Source organism: Colius striatus, chromosome 1 (genome assembly GCF_028858725.1).
Source record: "Colius striatus isolate bColStr4 chromosome 1, bColStr4.1.hap1, whole genome shotgun sequence".
In the NCBI taxonomy this organism is placed as follows: domain Eukaryota; kingdom Metazoa; phylum Chordata; class Aves; order Coliiformes; family Coliidae; genus Colius; species Colius striatus.
In genome coordinates, this window is record NC_084759.1 from 160,273,490 (window position 1) to 160,291,600 (window position 18,111).

Below are 18,111 nucleotides of genomic sequence, written 5' to 3' on the forward strand. Positions count from 1 at the left end.
TTACTATTTTTTTTCAGTAAGAATTGATAGCCAAGGGAGATTTGACATATTTCAAACTAAACCAAAAAGTCAATGTATGCAGTTACATATGTTCTGCGTGCTCTTCTTAAAGTACCTAGAAAATCAGCAGCTCTACCCTTTAATCTGTAGCTATAACCTCTCAAAATGTAACAGATATTTAAATGAAGATAATTGTAAATGGCAAAAACATTATTTAGTTGCATTGATTAACTAGGCAATGAGATTTAGTCCAGAAAACTCTAACAGTAAATAAAAACGATTTTTGTCCAAAGCCAAAAGTTGCCCAGCTGCCAGATCACATTCTTTCTGTATCTGTGGGCTAGATGTAGTAACATGGTAGGTTCTTGTGAAATAAAAAAAATGTAGCAACAACTGTCGTTGAATGCGCATTACATTTTCTGGTTTTCAGTTTAAAGCACTTCACTATTGCCATGCCTGGCTTTTATGGATGTATTATATTTTGCGTCTTACTGGGTTCTGAACTAGTGTTCTGAAATAGAGCCTGAAGGCTCTACTGAGATCTGTATTTGTATCATTTGAAGACACATGCTTAGAAGCATCTATCTAAACATGTCTAAAGCTATCTAATCCAAGATTTTTACCTTTAGGTGCTCTGATTTTCTAAAATTTGTCTTTGTAGCCTTCTGGAACTGCCTTTGATTATCCTGATTTCATGTCTGCAATGATAAGAGACACTTTTCTGATTTTAAAGAAGTAACAAAGAGAAAAAGGAGAAATAACAATGACCAGATATATTGCTGAAGGCACAATAATTGAAAGCAAGAGCAGTATTTCATATGTTGCAAACTGAATGGAGATTGTGCAGTTTAAAGGAGAGGTTACAGGGTCTATTGCACAAGAAAATTTCAACTCTGGGCCAGCACTGGCCACCCGTGGTAGGGAAGATGGTGAAGAAGAGGAAACAAGAAGTATGGTAACAGACCTTGTAAAGAGAGGATTCAATAAAGCAGCAGCTGGAGATACATCCTAGCACTGCAGTAGGCTTTGTTAGGTGTGTGTTGCTTTAAGCCGCTGTTCTCATTCCTATTGAAAAAGCAACAAGAGACTAAATAGTACTTAGGAAAATTAGATTGCATTTCCCCCTTATTAAAGAAAATGTGCTAGTTTTTTTTTTGTTCAATAGAAAATAACAGAAAAAATCTATTTGTTATTAAGGGACTTTGGGCATATCTTCCTTCATAAAAAATATCTACAATGAGTCTTTCTCATACAGATTTCAGAGAAACAATTGTCTGGTTATATCTAAGAGAAATTTCAGCATCAAGACTCATGAAGAACAGTCAGGGGCAGACATAGACTTCTCCAGTTCAAAGCAAAGATTTGTAATGTGCTCAGAATGACTGATCTACGGGAGCTGGATATAAAAGTATTTTTAGGCAAATGATTTATCCTGAATGTTACTCACAGTAGCCAACTGCATACAAATGGCAGTTTGTGAAAATCTGTGAAGATCTAGTCATCACCAAAGAACTTGTGCTAATTAATTAATCCAACTGGATGGTTCTTGAGACATGTAAAGCATTTGAAAATTCAGATCTTCAAAACTTCATGAAATGTGAGGAAATCCCCACTGAAATGGATGGAGTTGCACATATATATTAGCAAAAGGAGAGATTTCTGAGTTTGAATGCTTGGCATAACTATTGAAAGTGCAGGGATGCATCTGTACCAAGGTCCAAGTCAAAGGTGTACATTGAAATAATCCTTGACTGTCCGAAAATCCTGGTTGACCTCAGGTGGAATATTTGAAATAATTGAACTTCATGCTTCTTCACATAATAGAATTGATCACATCATCTAGTTATAAGTGTATTTCAGTGGCATAATATCCAAAACCAAACCATCCAACCAACTCCTCTAACCCGACAAGGGAGCTTTGTATCTTAAGTTGAAAGAGAGTGGGGAATTTATTCGCTAGGATACCAACAAGGAAGAAATGAATCACAGAATATTTCCATCAAGAAGTTGTTGACAGTTTGAAGAAGGCAAATAATTAAATGACTGAGAAGTCTGTTATTTTTCTTTGTTGTATATTATTTGGTAAGTGTGATTTTTATTTATATAGTTTCTGAGTAATAGTAGAGAAGAAAAAAACCTCAACCTAACATAATAGAAGGGAAAAATGTGTCTCAATTAGACCTCATAAAGTGAAATATGTGATCTCAAATAAAGATTCCTAATGAATGAAATGTGAACACTTAAAAGGCAGGAAAATTAAAAAGAAAGTAGATTTGGGTCACTGCATTAGCAAATATTTCTATAGCTTTTGTTTCAAGTCTGACCCTAGAGTAATCAATCATGGTAGGAATGTCATCCATGCAAGTCTGAATGTAAAATGAGGCCGCTTGTGTATATTTGAGGAAGACTTGGAGAAAGGGAGAATATCCTTTATGTGAGACAGTGTCAAAAGCCTTGCTGAAGTCAAGGTAGATGACATCCGCTGCTCTCCCCTCATCTGACCAGCTGTTTATGCACTCATAGAAGGCTATCAGGTTGGTCAAACACAATTTCCCCTTGGTGAGGCCATGCTGACTCCCGTTGATAACCATCTTTCCCTTCATATGTTTAGTGATAACATTCAGGATGAGTTGTTCCATCACCTTTCCAGAGATGGAGGTGAGGCTGACTGGCCTGTAGTTTCCTGTGTCGTCCTTCCTGTCCTTTTTGAAGACTGGCATGACATTGGCCTTTCTCCAGTCCTCAGGCACCTCGCCTGTCCTCCATGATTGTTCAAAAATGATGGTGAGAGGCTTGGCAATCACATCAGCCAGCTCCCTCAGCACTCTAGGATGCATCCCATCAGGACCCATTACCTTACGGAGTCTCCTTCCTTGGAGGTCTTCAAGACCCGCCTGGACATGTTCCTATGCAACCTGATCTAGGTGAACCTGCTTCAGCAGGGGGGGTTGGACTAGGTGATCTCTAAAGGTCCCTTCCAACCCCTACCATTCTATGATTCTGTGATCCTCCATATGCACCTTGAAGAGGAGAAAAGTGTTTCTAAATGGAATCCAAATTATATCATGTGAAGCTTCATAAGTTCTTTTTTGTTTATGTGTACATGATTAGATAACGAACAGGAAACATTATTTTGGATATTATAGACGAAAAAATGAGATTCCCTGTGGCATAGATCATCATAGCTCTGTTGAAATCAATGAAGTTATGGCAAGATACTACCAGTCATAGATTCAATCCATAATGTAAAGTGATAATGTTTTCAACTGGCTGGAGGTGATATTTGCCACGACCCTCCCATACACAGCTGCACTGACATAAGCCAGCCCACATTGGTCCAAACTTTTGGGGTTTTTTGCAAGCAAAACCAGAAAATATTATGGTCCTCACTTCATCCAGATGGCTGACAACAAAACAAAGTATTAGTTTGGACAAAGTTATTCACATAATATTTTGTTTATCTCTGACTAATATCTGATCAGGGAAATCCTTCAGAGAAGTTTAGACGTGGAAATGACACATCCTGTAGATGACTAAAATGTATATGACTATCAAAATGGCACTCTTTCTTTTCAGTGAACAGCATAGTACTATGGGTAAAGTCATTTGTATGACCAAAAAAGGGGAGATATTAGAAAGACCAAGACATCTTCATTTACAGCAGGGGTGCTTGCTCTGGTATGCTGGCTAAAGTGAAGTCTAAGGTGCTAAATGTCTTTTGAGGTTTAAAATATAGGATCAGTGTCTGATATCAGCCTCTTCTCTCTAGGGCAAATAGCTCTTGTTCTAAGCTGTTTATGGTAGTGTTGTTTTTGAGGTACATCTCAGGATGCTTAAACCATAAATTCTTAGTCATCAGCATGAATCTATTAAATTGCCAGTATTTATTCATAACATACAGATTTGTCTGCAGATATAGCTCCAAATTTTCTCCACACACAAATGGAGCTAGTCTTTGCTCTACTTAACATCACTCATAGGTAGAAAATGCAGCTATATTAATTTTATGCAGTTTGAAAAGGTTTTTTTCTGATCTGTGATTAACTTGTGCTGGAGATGAGCATGGAAAATAGTTTTGAATCGAAAATGTATGTTTATTATTTAGGAAAATCATTAATAATGGCTGATCATGAACTCTTTCATTTTACCCATATTTTTAAAGCTTTTTAAAGCTATTGTTAAGTTAGATATGTGTTGAAGATTTCCCTATAATTTAAGCATGGCAAGCATAGAAATAATTTTCTGGCTTAATGTAGCATAAAAAGTTGTTAAGGTGTTACTGACCCTTCTAATTTAAAACCTCCTCCTGCAACTTTTCCTCCTGCAAATAGTTTCATTATCTTGAATTTCTTTTGAAAATTGGAGGCAATTTGTGACTAAGAGACTGCAAAGCTTGAGTCAGTTCTTATTTTGCAACTAAAATATTAAGATCTTTACAATATTACAGAGCTTAGACACACTGAATACAGAAAGGATGACTTTAACTCTCAAAATGAGTGCTGTGATAAAAAAATCATTAAAAAGGAGTTATTTTCAGGAACTAACATTTAACAAAAGCAGGCTCAATTAAGATGTCTCAAACAGGGCTTTCAAAATTCTTGGCTTATTAAAATTCAAGATATGGTTTACACACTTTCTCCTCTACTGTTCTAAATTACTTTTTTCTCAATGCCTGTTTTATCAACTAATAGTATCACTATTAAAACTTCTAGAGTATTTTGGGAATAGTATTTCTTGGTTTCAAGTTTGGGATGGTACAGATCCTTACAAATTTCAGATCATGATGAGATATATATTTTTATGGATCCTACTGTTTGGACTTCCCTTTATGTATATGTCTGGTTTTCTGGAGGTCACGGGGAGAACTTTTTGCTACGCAAGAAACTAAAAATTTCCTGGTTTGTTTTCCTATATAGTATTTGCTAGCATAGTATGAAACACAGTGAAAGAAAGACAGAAAAATTCTTTCCTGAAATTTCTCAAATAAAACAATGATTCAGTACACATAAACATTTAAGTAAAACTTTCTTACCACCTAAAGAAATGATCTCTAAGCCCTGCCAGCTGGCTTCTTTTTGTCCTAGGGGTGTGTAGATGTCTTTCATGGTAAATGTAAAACCCCAGGAAATATGTGGAGCAAAGTTTCTTTTTCTCCAGGTTGTTTTTTACATGTAAGACTTCATTGCCTGAAGAAATTCCTGCTTCATCAGGTTCCTAAGCAATGGTGGCTGGCACAGGGAAAAGGTGTATACAAACATATTGCCTAATGGTTTTGTTAAATGTGTCACTGAGGTGGCAAAAAAAAAGGAAGGGAAAGTGCTTGTTGGTAATTTCTTTTTTAAAATATGTATTTGCACCACGGAGGCCAAAATCACATTCCCTTAGGTACAAAAAGTGCTGGAATAAAGGCTGAGAACTCCTCTCTCCTAGAGTCAACCACAGCTTCATGATCAGGAAAAGCATTTTGTGGGCTATAAAATGAGACATACAAATAATCACAATTTTCTTTCCAAAATCCTCTCTCCTCTACAGTAAAGGTCAAGCAGAATCGTACTTTCAGCTCCTGCTGTTCACAGCTAAGGACATGCTTGGTAATCTTCTTTGGTACTGAGAAGTATTCCTAAAAACCTATTATTCATCCTAAAGCACTGAGGCCTTACAGAGCAGCTGCTCCATAAATTCACCAGAAGAAGGTGATTAAGTCCTTGTATAGTCACTGTATGATATGCAGACCTCTTGGTGTTCTCTTGCTGTGCTGAATTTGAGGTGTCAGCTATTAAAACTCAGTGTAAGATGACTATTTACAGCTCAGCAGTATTGTGATACAATAGTAAGTCCTAACATCATCATAAAGATGCCCAAAGAACTGGAGACTCTTTGGTATGTCATGAGCCCTTTATTGTAAAATTGTGATTGTTTTTATTATGCCTATTTTTTTCACCCTCTTTGCCTTCTCATCTTCTAATATGTTCTAATATGTCTCTTCTTTCCTGCTTTTACTGCCATTTGATATTGTTTCATTTCTTGTTTTGCAGTCTCAGTCTTGTGCTGGTGATCCTTCTTCCCTTTGTTCTGGCTCCACACTCTCTTACCACTGAGAGATGCTTTGCAGTTGATATTATTGTAAGATTAGTAATGCTTCCAAGACAGCATGGAGCATGCCACACTTAGCTAATCTTGTCCTTTCTCTGCTTTCTGTAGATGACTTCACAACAAACAGACCAGAGAAGGTCTCCAGTGACAGTAGTGTAATAATCCACTGCCATGTGGGATGTAAAGCCTTTTTTAAAAACAATTTACTGTTTTACTGTTTTCAGCATTCCCTTTCAAATTCTACCCTGCCACAAGGCACAGAGGCAGATATGCCCTACATTCTGGAGAGGGCAGGATTTTACAGTCTAGGTTGATTTGAAAATTACTCCCATGTGCCTTTCCATCATGCTTGTAATATTGTGTGAATTATACATATATTGTGCTCTCAGAGGTGACACTAGTGTTTTCATGCTGTGATTTCCTCGTGTCCTGTAATAGCTTTTGTAAGGCAGCAACCATCTTTGCAAGGATGTCCCTTGGAGTGAAATGTTTAGGCTTCCATTGTAAGTAAAATCCCTTGGGAGGTGGAGGAGGTGGGGAGGAATGCAAGCAAACCTATCTTGTGATCTCTTTGGCCAAAGACATGAAAGCTGAAAGAGCTGATTTATCACAACTTTCTTAGTGATTCCGGTTAAGAAGAATATGCAGCTAAGCCTAGCAATGAAAAAAATGTATGTAGGATGAAGAAGGGACAGAGGGAACCTGAAAGTAAAGTAGTGACAGGACAGACTGACATTTTGTAAGAGTATAGAAACTTTGTGTCTGTGCACAGTCTCACTCTTACATCTAAGGATCTTAATACATCCTTAGAAAGACTAATGACATGGTACAGCTGAACTTCAGGCAAATCCATTGTGTCTTCTCCCTTGTTCTGTGTTCCCTTAAATACCCACTGCTGTGCAGCACCTTAATTTTTTAGATTCCTCAGAGAAGTAATTGCAGAAAAGCATTTCCTCCATTTCCAGGTTTGAAGAAAGTACAAGTTCCTTAAGGCAGTGCTTTTATTTGATTTGATGCAGAAAAATTATATGAGTAAACCCAAATACAAAATCACAAGCAAAACTGACCAATGCTGTATATTTTGCCATACCTTACCATTCTATTTATTTGGGTGACATCAACTGCTTATCAGCAGTATTTATAATTTTGACAAATATATTCTAACAGATTATACATCCTATTTATTGAGCCTTATAATTTCTATAGGTTTTCAGGCACTTTTACATTGTAGTTTTGCAGTAGGGTATCTTATCTATTTCCCAGAAAACATTTTTTGTCATCTCATTAAAGGGAAAGTTTATTTTCTCATTAACTTCTAAAGAAGGAAGAACTAATCAGCTGTGGATTTTTATCCCACTGATCGATGCCATTTATAAATTGTATTGGAAGGCTAATTCCTTGTTTCTTCACTAGGGAACTATAGAAATAATGCAGGTCAAGGACAAAGATGTATCCTATGTAAGCAGATAGATATCTGCCAGAATAATCTGTAAGTGGAAAGTTAACACTTGGCTCTTTGAAACAAGTTTTGACCTGGCAATAGTAATAAGCTTCCCAGAACTGGATCATAAAGACTAAAGGATTCAACAATTAATGTTCCACTGAAATTACATTATTTTGGTACCGTTGAGTGTGCAATCATTCTTCTGTGCTTCTCCTCTGAATAACATAACCAGAAAAGTGATATGAAATAGGTCTTTTACTGATCCTGAATAAAACATAGGAATATTTTCAAATTATACAAAATCAGTGCAGGTACAACTTTACATATTTTTGTCTTTGTTTGCTGATAAAGAGTTTCCTTTTTCTTTTTCTTTTTTTTTTTTTTTTTTAATCAGAAGAAACAAAATAGGCAGTATCTCTGCATCTTTTGAAAATCAGACATATGTCTAAATCATTGACTCTTTGGCCATAGATCTCCCAGCTTCGATATTGGTACTGATGATTAAATGACTCCATGACTGACTAAAACCTGTATGATGATGCCCTTCTAAATTTAAGTCTCACCATGAGCTGAGAAGTGTAAAGACAAAAGACTCACCCTAATGCAAACACAGGAATAAGCCCAGCTATCTCTCCCCTCCCTCTTCCTCCTCATCCCCCCACCATAACCTACAGGAATTTTAAAGGGCATTCTTTTGATTCATTTTTATCTAATTGCCTTGTAGTGTCAGCCTGCTTACTGTCAAAGCTGTAAGTGTGAAGGAACTTGTATTGCTCCTTGTCTGGACGGGTGGTGCCTCTTGGGATGAGAAAAGCCATTGGGCTGGCTGCTCTGGGACTGGAAGTGTGATAGTGGCAGTGTATTTAAACATGACTCTCCTGCAGGATGAAGCACTTAATCAGTCTGTTTAGACGTGAGTCATGGAGGTTAGTGAAAGGGTTCCAACTGCTTGCTGCTTTAATAAATTGACTTTTGCAAACTAATTTATGTCCCTGGCATGTACCCTTTTCATGTTTCTCAAGAGAAATTTTAGCTAGCATATACTCTGCATGAATAAAAGGTTGCAATTTATTTCTTGGGTATGCGCTTTTTGCTCCAGGGTCTTCGGAGAAGATTGATTTACAGTAGAGGAAGAAGCTGACAGCCTTCGTAAACCCTATAAGATACACAAGTTTATTTTTTGCTGTGGAGTTGTATGTGAAAGATCAAGTGGCCTGTGCTGGAAAGGATGTAGAGCTATCCTAATGGGACTGGGAGGAAACCAGGAAAAAAGTGTTCAGGGTGCAGATGGTGGTTTCATGGAGCAAGAGTACGATGCTCCCTCTGCCCACTCAACGATATGGGAAAAACAAGTGGAAGCATCCCCTTTTCTAGTCAGTCTCTGTGGGAATTTCTTGAGACAATGCTCTGTGTGTAGCCCATAACTCTCTCAAGGCTAGTTTGAAGCTGAAAGGCATGGGTGGCTCTGGGACCAGCCTCTCCGTAGGCCTGCTCATCAGGGAGGATTTGGCAATGGCAGGTAGCACTGCCCCAGAAGTCCTGAAGAAGCTTGGCTGCTGCCCTACATTCCTTCCTCTCTCATGGTAAATGCATCGTCCTGTTGGGGTACTTTCACTTGAGACCAGCTGACAGGGTTTTTATATATTTGTTGACTTTTATGCTATTTATGTGAACACGTGCGAGCCTGCAACATGCCGTGACTAATGCCCAGGGTATGTGGTGTTGGTAACCATGTATTTGCACAAGGCTGCTGCTCTTGTAAGAGGCTCTGCTGCCTGAAAGACTGCACAGAAAGGAGTCCTTGTTTGGGTACCTGAGGTACTGGATCAATACCTCACGCCCTACACCATCACAAGCCAGTTTGTGATTATAGACCAGGCCAGTGCCTAACACTGCTATGTACACAGGCAGGCGTGCACCTGCCTGGTGTGCGTGTGTGTGTGGCTTCTGTTTATGCAGAAATACATGCTCAAAGAAGTGTTTGGGGTGCTTTCTGTCCTTTCTGCCAGTTGATGTGAGAACAATACTCTGTGAACACCTGTGGGAACAGAAAGTAAATAAAGAGCATTCACACATGCTGGCTGGTGTGCATCCTCCAGTGCTCTGTAAAGATTTACTCTTCACGGATTTTGCAGTGCTGTAGCCGGGATACTGTAATACAGTTTGTTTTCTCTTGAATTAATTAGTTTTAAACAAGAAATAACTCATGTTCCAAAAAAGGTTTCACTTATATTTTTTAATTATTTGTTCAGTAAATACTTTTTTATTTCCAGTGCCTAGTTAATTAATGAACAACCAATTTAACAACTGCTTCCCCCTTGTTGTTTTAAGAAATATTTTTAAATGTGCTACCCATTTGCAGCCAGCTTATAAATATTTCCTTTAAAGGCTTGAACTGAAGAAGTATGTGCTTTAGGTTTCCTTTGCAAACTGAAGCAAATATTTTAAATGTGCTTACGTTCCTCATTTGCTATCTTAATGATAGCAAATCTCTAGATAAAGCTGTCTGTTTCAGCACACTTGAGTCTTCCTGCAGCTCAGGGGCTGAAACTTTCATTCTAATTCAGGATCTTCTTTTTTTTTTTTCCCTCAACAGGATTCACAGATAAAGTGATAGTCATTTGCAGCTCTGGCAATAGCTGTGTTTCCTTGCTAGCCAGGGTCAAAATGGCTCCTACATCAGATAAACTCCACATTTTATGCCCTGCTACTAAAGTTGGACAAACTCCTGTACTGCTCCTACCATCCACCGTGCAAAGTGGTAAGAGACTATAAGCTTAATATCTAAAGAAGACGAACTTATTGTGTGCATGGGTCAGCTAAAATATTATTTGCTTAGGTGATGGTTACCTCAATTATGGTTTTGCAAGTTGGCATATTGCAGTTGGCTGCACTTTACCCAGAACAAAACCAGTTGGATCAATAGCTGTAACAGTACCTGAGGATTAAAATTGTGTCCTGTGGTTTTAGCATCTGTGCTCTAAAAAGAGATGTAGGAGCATGTATTCTAATTTTATCATCAAGGAATGGAAAAAGATTGACAAGCTATATCTGTCCTCTGTAATTGCCTGTGGAAACAACAATACTAAATCTCACTTGTTTGATTATTTGATGGGGTCTGGTAAATATTTGAACCAAATAGTAAGATACATCTATAAACAACGGAAAATGCAGTACTTCAAATGATCCTATATTCAAGATGTGATATCAGCTAAACACTTCTGCCTGTGCCACTTTGCCTTTGACTTACCCACTTTCCATCTGTGTACCACCTTTCTGCTGTCTCTTTCCAGACATAAATAATGTCTAGCTGATGGAGCAAAATTAGGATTTTGTGAAGCTTTGGCTGACTGATTTGAGTGGGGCTATGCCTATGCTATCTGCTTTGTCAGATGGTAGGCTACTTAGTGCTGTTTCCCTGGTCTAGACGTCTGTGTCCTGAGGACTGATTCTCTCTTAAAAATCCAAATATACTGGGAAAACAAATTCTCATCTTATTTATTGTCTCCATAACCATCAGCAAGTATTTGACAGCCTCTAAAACACCAGAGCTCTGATAGGGCAATTGACACTTGGTTGTTTCTGTAGATGGAGGCAAAAGCTTCACTCTCACTTAGCAAGAGAAACACTTGTCAGGGCCATACTTAGGCCAATATAGTTACATCAAAGGTGAGTCTTCAAGGAGAAAAGCTATTTTCCCTTGGTTTATTGTCTGAGTCCATTCTGCATTTGTAGTGGCTTTGAGTAGTTTTCTAATAGTCCTTAGAAGTGCCATTCAAAGAAGACATAAAATGTCAATCAGTTAGGAGTAAAATTCAGTTCGTATCTTGCACACAAAAGTCAAGACAATTTCATACATTTTTCTGAACTCTTTATGTAATCCAAATAATGGCAATATTGTTCCATTCGTACATTTCTGTACACCAATGTGCTAACAAAGAAATATCTTTTCTTCTTTTAAAAAAATATTGATGAACCAAAAAGAATGGTGTGCAAGTATGAATTCATATTGGCATATTTTTCAGGATTACCTCATCGTTTCCTCACCGGATGTGAAGCAAAGATGCAGGATTAATGTGAGAACTGTAGCAACATTACCAAAAGAACAAAATGGTTGGAAAAAAGATTATTGTGACAAAGGCAATATTTAACAGCTCCAACTTCACTGCCAAAATCACTTTCTATCTGTCCTTCACCAGGAAACAGAGGGATGGAAAATCTGAGTCCAGAAAGAAGCAGTATGCTGGGTCTTAATACTCCGTATTTGGAGACTGACCCTGGGTCAATTTCTGGATACTTGGTCTCATAATTTTTAAAAATCACTGAAGTTTGTTTAGGCTGTAAATCCAGGGTTTTCCAATCAGAAATCCAGAGATTTCCGCTATAAAACAGCTCACAAGAAACAGCTAAAATCCGTTACACAAACTTTGAAAGGAGCATATGGACCATATAGCATGCCCATGGAAGAAATTCAAAATGAGGCATGGTTTTAGTTTCATTATGAAATCCTTTGAACAGACTCACAATTTTGTTTAATTGTTATCCATGTTGAATAATTTCAAGACTATTTTCCTCCTGAAGATAATAATTTGTATTACTGTGTTAAAACACTGACAGAGTAACAAACCTGCTGAAAGTATGTCATTACTAAGGACATGGTTTAGTGGTGGAATTGGCAGTGTTAGGTTAACGGCTGGACTCAGTGATCTTAAAGGTCTTCTCCACCAACCAATTCCATGATTCTACGATAAGGATATACTAGTATATACTAGTAACCAAGTACTTTACTAACAACACAAATACATATTTTCCTTTAAATGTTTGAATCACCTGTCCAGTTTTGCATGGCCATTGACATGAACCACAATAAATGTGCTGAACATAAACTGAAGAATTTGAAATTAAACCCCCTAAACCAGTATTTGCTAAATCTGGCCACGGGGGAAGGAGGGTCAGTCAGTTGGTCATTCTTCTTCTCAGCTGCATAGATTTTGAGCAAGCTCAATATAAAAACGTTTCTTAAAACAGTAACTTATATTCTCATTCTCATATATTCTCAAAAGTAAATTTGATGCCTTCACAATTGTGCTTACAGTTAGGTAAAGCTGTACAGTTTGCAGAAACAAAAACCTGAAAAACAACCTTCAAATTATTATTTAAAAAATAGTCAACCAGAAGAAAAAGTCACTTTAGTTTGTAACTTGGTTTTCAAATCATTTACAAAGCCATGGTTAAAGTCCTACTAAACAGGCTATAGAGCTCTGCACTATTAAATACATTTATTTTAAAGTGGGTTAGTCTGTCCTTCAGGGCAATGCCACAATAGTTAAGGTAGTGCCAAAAAATCACACGCTTGCAGAATATTTACTTGGAAGTAGGGAGTGTATTGAAAGCCAATGTCAGCAGTTTCAACATCCTGTCTCCACCAGCCACATGATTCCAGGCAGTAGGAAGCACACCTGGACAGTTTTCCAGAGGCATAATGTGAGCGGCGTTAAGCAGAGGTTGGGAAAAGCTCAACCTATGTGGTTGCACAGTTCAAAAAGTGATTAATGCTTGTCTTTCTTTCTTTTTCTTTCTTTCTTTCTTTCTTTCTTTCTTTCTTTCTTTCTTTCTTTCTTTCTTTCTTTCTCTCTCTCTCTCTCTTTCTTTTTCTCTCTTTCTTTCTTTCTTTCTTTCTTTCTTTCTTTCTTTCTTTCTTTCTTTCTTTCTTTCTTTCTTTCCCTTCCTTCCTTCCTTCCTTCCTTCCTTCCTTCCTTCCTTCCTTCCTTCCTTCCTTCCTTCCTTCCTTCCTTCCTTCCTTTTTTTCTCTCTCTCTCACTTTCTCTCTTTCTTTCTCTCTTATTGATTTTTTTATTCTTTAAAGGATTCAACTTTGTTGTGTGAACAGGCAATTGAATGCATCACAGGAACAGCTTTTAATGGAATTACATGGCACAGTAGTTCCCAAGCTGTAATATGTTGATTGGGTTTGTGTGTAAACTGCAATCAGGTGATAGCTGAACTGGTTTGAAAGTACAAAATCAGAGGAGGAATACATTTAAAATGCATGAGTAAGAAAACTAGTATAACCAGGTGTCTGAACTTCAAGTGCAATGTGTGCTAGGAATGATGTGAGAGCTGCTGGTAAATTTAAGACCAGAGAAAAGGAGATGAGTGGGTGCTTCCCTCCTTGGTTGTACAGTGCTGTTTGTTATGAATAACAGATCTTTCTGCAGAGACTTAACTTATTCTTTAATCGCCATGAGGGCTGCAGTTGTATGCTTGAATCCCAGTTTAAGCATTTGCAGCTGCTCTGACATGTACTTTTTTGTGCCCTTGGAAGCCAGGCACCCCCCACAAAGAGCAGTCCTTACATTTTAATTTGCCATTCTCTTCCCCAGCTTGGGCTCTGATAGGAAAGTTTCAATTTAGTTTAAGAAAGATCACTACTTTTGACTGAAAATATTCACTCTGTTTTAAAGAAGACACTTTGTATCAAGAGCAGTTGAGCACTAGGAAAATCTGCTAGCATTTAGAAAATTCACCTCTGCATACAAGAAAACGTGTTTGCTCATGCATGTGTTATTTCAAGATAATCAACCATGATATGGAAAACTGAGGGGTCACCTGAAGCTTGTCTTCATGTTAGCAGCAGTTGTTTTAGTTTGCTTTTAACTAGAGCAATACAATTTTTTAAAAGAATATGTATATTGGAAAACAAACATGACTACATCAGCCTGCTTTCTGTAAAAAACTGTGAGCTGTTACCACCTCCTCCATGAAACATGTCTGTGCTAGTGTGCAGCTGGCTGACGTTTGTGCTTATCTATGCTGTTGTCATTTTTGATTGTTAGATTAAACTTTGGAAAAGGTGGGGGAGAATGTTTTTGTAGAGGTCAGAAATTATTTTCTTTATGTACTGAATGCAAGAGAGAAAGAAAAGAACTTGAAATTAATTTTGACAATGTATGAATGTCTAAATTCCAGTATAATCATTCAGTAACTTAAATACCTTACACAATAATAATATGTCATGAGTCTAGTTAAATGCTCTATTTCTGAATTAAGTTCCACTGTGCATATAGCTCTTTTACTTTGGTATCACTTGACTTTAATTGAAAGAGAATTTTTAAAAAATCCATGTAAACAGAGAGAACTTGTTCTAAGTTCATACATTTTGGGCATAGGCGTGCTGATATGTGCCAATATCTCAATAATTTAGGCATATATTTGTTACATGCAGCCTCAAGTCACCTCAAGTCTCACTGTGAGACACCTCCACATAGCTCAGACAGGAAATAATCAACTCAAACAAATTTCCGAAGACAAACATGCTGACATTCATGAAGAGCCAGCATTGTTTTGCATGTGAATATATGCATATATGTTTTATCTCAGACCATCAAGTCAGAGCTCTGACAACACTGAGGATAAGAGGAAAGTACAGGTGTATTTTTGTTACTGAGGATGAGGCTGAGGAAACACTTTGATTAAAGCTGGTTTGGCTGGGAAAACACCTAAAGACACGCTTCTGAAGGTCTTGTTAACATGACCCAGAGTTTCAATGCATCTAAGGAGTCGGACGTTTAGATGTGCACGCAAGCATGCACAACTTCAATATGACACAAAACTGGCAGTCAAATGCACAAGGGTTAGCCTAGCTAACAACTACCATTTCCTTTAGGACTCTGATAACAACTGTTTTCTGTAAGCAGAGTAAAAATAATATCTTCCTAAAGCTTCTGTGAATATGGTATTGTTGCCTGCTTCCTACTGCGAGCAACTGCATTATGTGAATGAGCTATAAATTGTTAATTTACTTTGTGCAACATATGCAGTTATACAGGTTTTCCTGTGTTTCATCAGTGTTGCTTTCTTTATAGAATACATCCTATCTGGAGCTGAATCAGTTGCTTGTTGCCCTGATAATGTGCTTTCAGTTGTTCAAAGGCAGGAGGTCTTATTGAAATAAGGTGTAATTTTATTCATAGTGCATCCCTGGAGTGTCCCCTCAGCAGAAGCAAATGGCAGTTATTCAGGCTTGGGAATAGCATTTTTTTCCTTGGATCATCTGGTATTCATGACACTTCTGGGTAACAGTTTCCAAGTAAATATATTTTCCTGTTCAAAAAACACTTTGGTACTCTTTAAGTCAGAGATTTAAGGCTGATATGGTCCCATTGTTTGGACAAATGGCTGTGTCTGAGTGCTCTGATGACCCAGAATCTGTCTCAGGCTGGAACTGCAGATTGGATGATGGACTGGATTTGCTTTGGAGATCTGTTAAACTGTTTTAGGGGAGCTATAATATATAGCAGTTTTAAAACTTCTTTGCATAGTAAAATGGTAAGGGCTTAGTTTTCACATTATTTTTGGAATGTGGAACTTCTTTCTGAGAGGATGATTTCCCTCTTGGCCTGAATGAGTGGGAAGGATCAGATCTCCAGCAAAACTATCTCCATATGACCCTATACCTGTACGTATGGCACGGACTATACAACACTGTGCTGTGCACATATCTGCTTGTGGACTCTTCTCACAGGTTTTACAGGAGCCTAACTGTGTCCTGGACCAGGTTGATCAGCACTGGTATCAAAACAGATCCTGAATAGATAAGAGCTCTCCCTGCCCCCCTAAAATATGTGCTCTTTGTGCTGACTGAGATGTGGCACAGGCAACATGCTGGTAGGAAACTCCCCTCCTCCATCCGGCTTCAGTTCTTTCCTCCCTGTTCAGATGCCCCCTGTGGCTCAGAAACAATAACTGATTTAACAACAAACTTTCACTGTTTGTAATTCAAATTATTTCAAAGGCTACTTCGTTGCCATAAAGCAATTTGAACAAGCTTTTGAGCCATTCAGGATATTCTTACCCTTCTAGCAGCACTCAGTTCTGCTCTCCCAGTTGCCTTATATCTTGCTGTTACTGAGAGACAAATGGTCAAGGCAGGGCTGTGAGCTGGTAACTGCTCCCTCATCTAAAAGTATGTCTTCTCTGTGTCTACAGCAACTGCACCTGTAATGACAGCGACGGGAGGTGAAGAGTGCTTAGTTCAAGCTTTTCATTATTTTGAGTAGTGCTGTCCTGGCTTACTTTGGGGGATGAGTGGCAGTTTTAACACTTAAACAAAAGGCACACTGCCTAATCTTTAATTTTCCTAGACTGGGAGTAAATTAGTTTCTCTTCCTCTGTATTACTATCCTGCTAGTTATTCTGTGTGTGAACTGTATTCATAGTAACTAGGGGTACATCTATTAAAGATAAAGCATCTCAAATTTGGCACTCCAGGTCACCAGCCATTTATGAATAATGTCATCAAAAATCCATAGTATTTTTCTTAAAATAGGGAAAATTGCTCAGAATGTACTGTAAGTACCCTCTGATGGCTGTCTGTTAATCATGGCATATGATGATAAAAGAATGAAACATAAACATATGAGGCTTTCTCTTCATTTTTGTGCCACTAAATACAGTTAATAATAAAACTAAGTTCCTAATAAGGATTGGATGTTAAGTAATTTAATACTAACAATGTTTTCCAATAGTAGATGATGCTTCTGTGTTCTTGCAAAACAAAATAATTTATATTTGATTCACAACGTGTACCAACAAATATTAAACCTAAGTGTAATTAAAAAACCACTGTTCTCAGGGGTTTTTTTGGTTCTATCAGTTGTTATCTTTTTTAGTGTTTCCATAGAAAGAGGCCATGTATACATTTAGTGAGCAAAAAGGAGAAAAGAATCATGATCTTTATTTCCAAGCAAGGAAATGTATGTATATATGCAAAATTCAGAAGAGATGATCATGAAAAGAAGTTCTATTTCTATTAATGCCATGCCATAGCTTTTTTACTTTGTTTGATAAATCAGTCCAGTTCAATTGTTCTCTCTAAAAGTGACAGAAACAAGAATGCTCAGTGAATGATTCGTGTGTTGCTCCCTGAATTGCTTCTGAGCTCTGAAACATCTACTTTTTCAGTCATATCTCAAATGTGTCAGGAGGTTTAAACACTTATCACAGGCTATAGGCCCTTTCTCCCCTCCCTTCCTTCAATGTACAGTAGGCATGGGAATAAATGTATATACAATGCTCTTTATGAGGAAAATTGTTGCAATATTTTTATTTTTTTTAAAATCAACCTAGTGTGTAGAATTGCTGTGCCAGAGTATGTGTGTCCTATTACAGGGCTTCCCAGGAGCACAGTCAATAGCTCACAGTTCTGTGCCATATGTTCTCCCCATTTGCCCATAGAGGGATCCAACAGTGGTCAATGTGCTACAAATGCCTAAATAAATTAGGCAACTATAGAACAGAGCATATATTAAAGTAGCCCTGGGCAGCACTACAATATGTTAATGGAATAACTGCACAGTACAGTGACTGTGAAAAACAAGATTAATGAGGTCAGGCAGCATGGACATCCTAAGGAGCAGTGAAGTCCCCAAGTCAGGTTTTTCACTAGAGGTGAATTATTTCCCATACAACGCTCTTGCAGAAGAAATTACAGGACCCACACTGTTTTTTAAGAAGATCCTACCAAAACTAGATATTGACCATTTGCATATATTACCTAGGGAGAAGGTTCTTCC

At 37.7% G+C, this 18,111-nt stretch overlaps 1 long non-coding RNA gene across 1 annotated transcript in view; it reads left to right on the plus strand.

Annotated features, from left to right (window-relative positions):
• Positions 1-18,111, plus strand: part of LOC133625005 (uncharacterized) — a 163,447-nt gene that overhangs the window by 135,530 nt on the left and 9,806 nt on the right. The window contains exon 4 of the long non-coding RNA XR_009818304.1: positions 10,134-10,298. This is a non-coding gene — a long non-coding RNA (uncharacterized LOC133625005). The remainder of the gene's footprint in view (positions 1-10,133; positions 10,299-18,111) is intronic.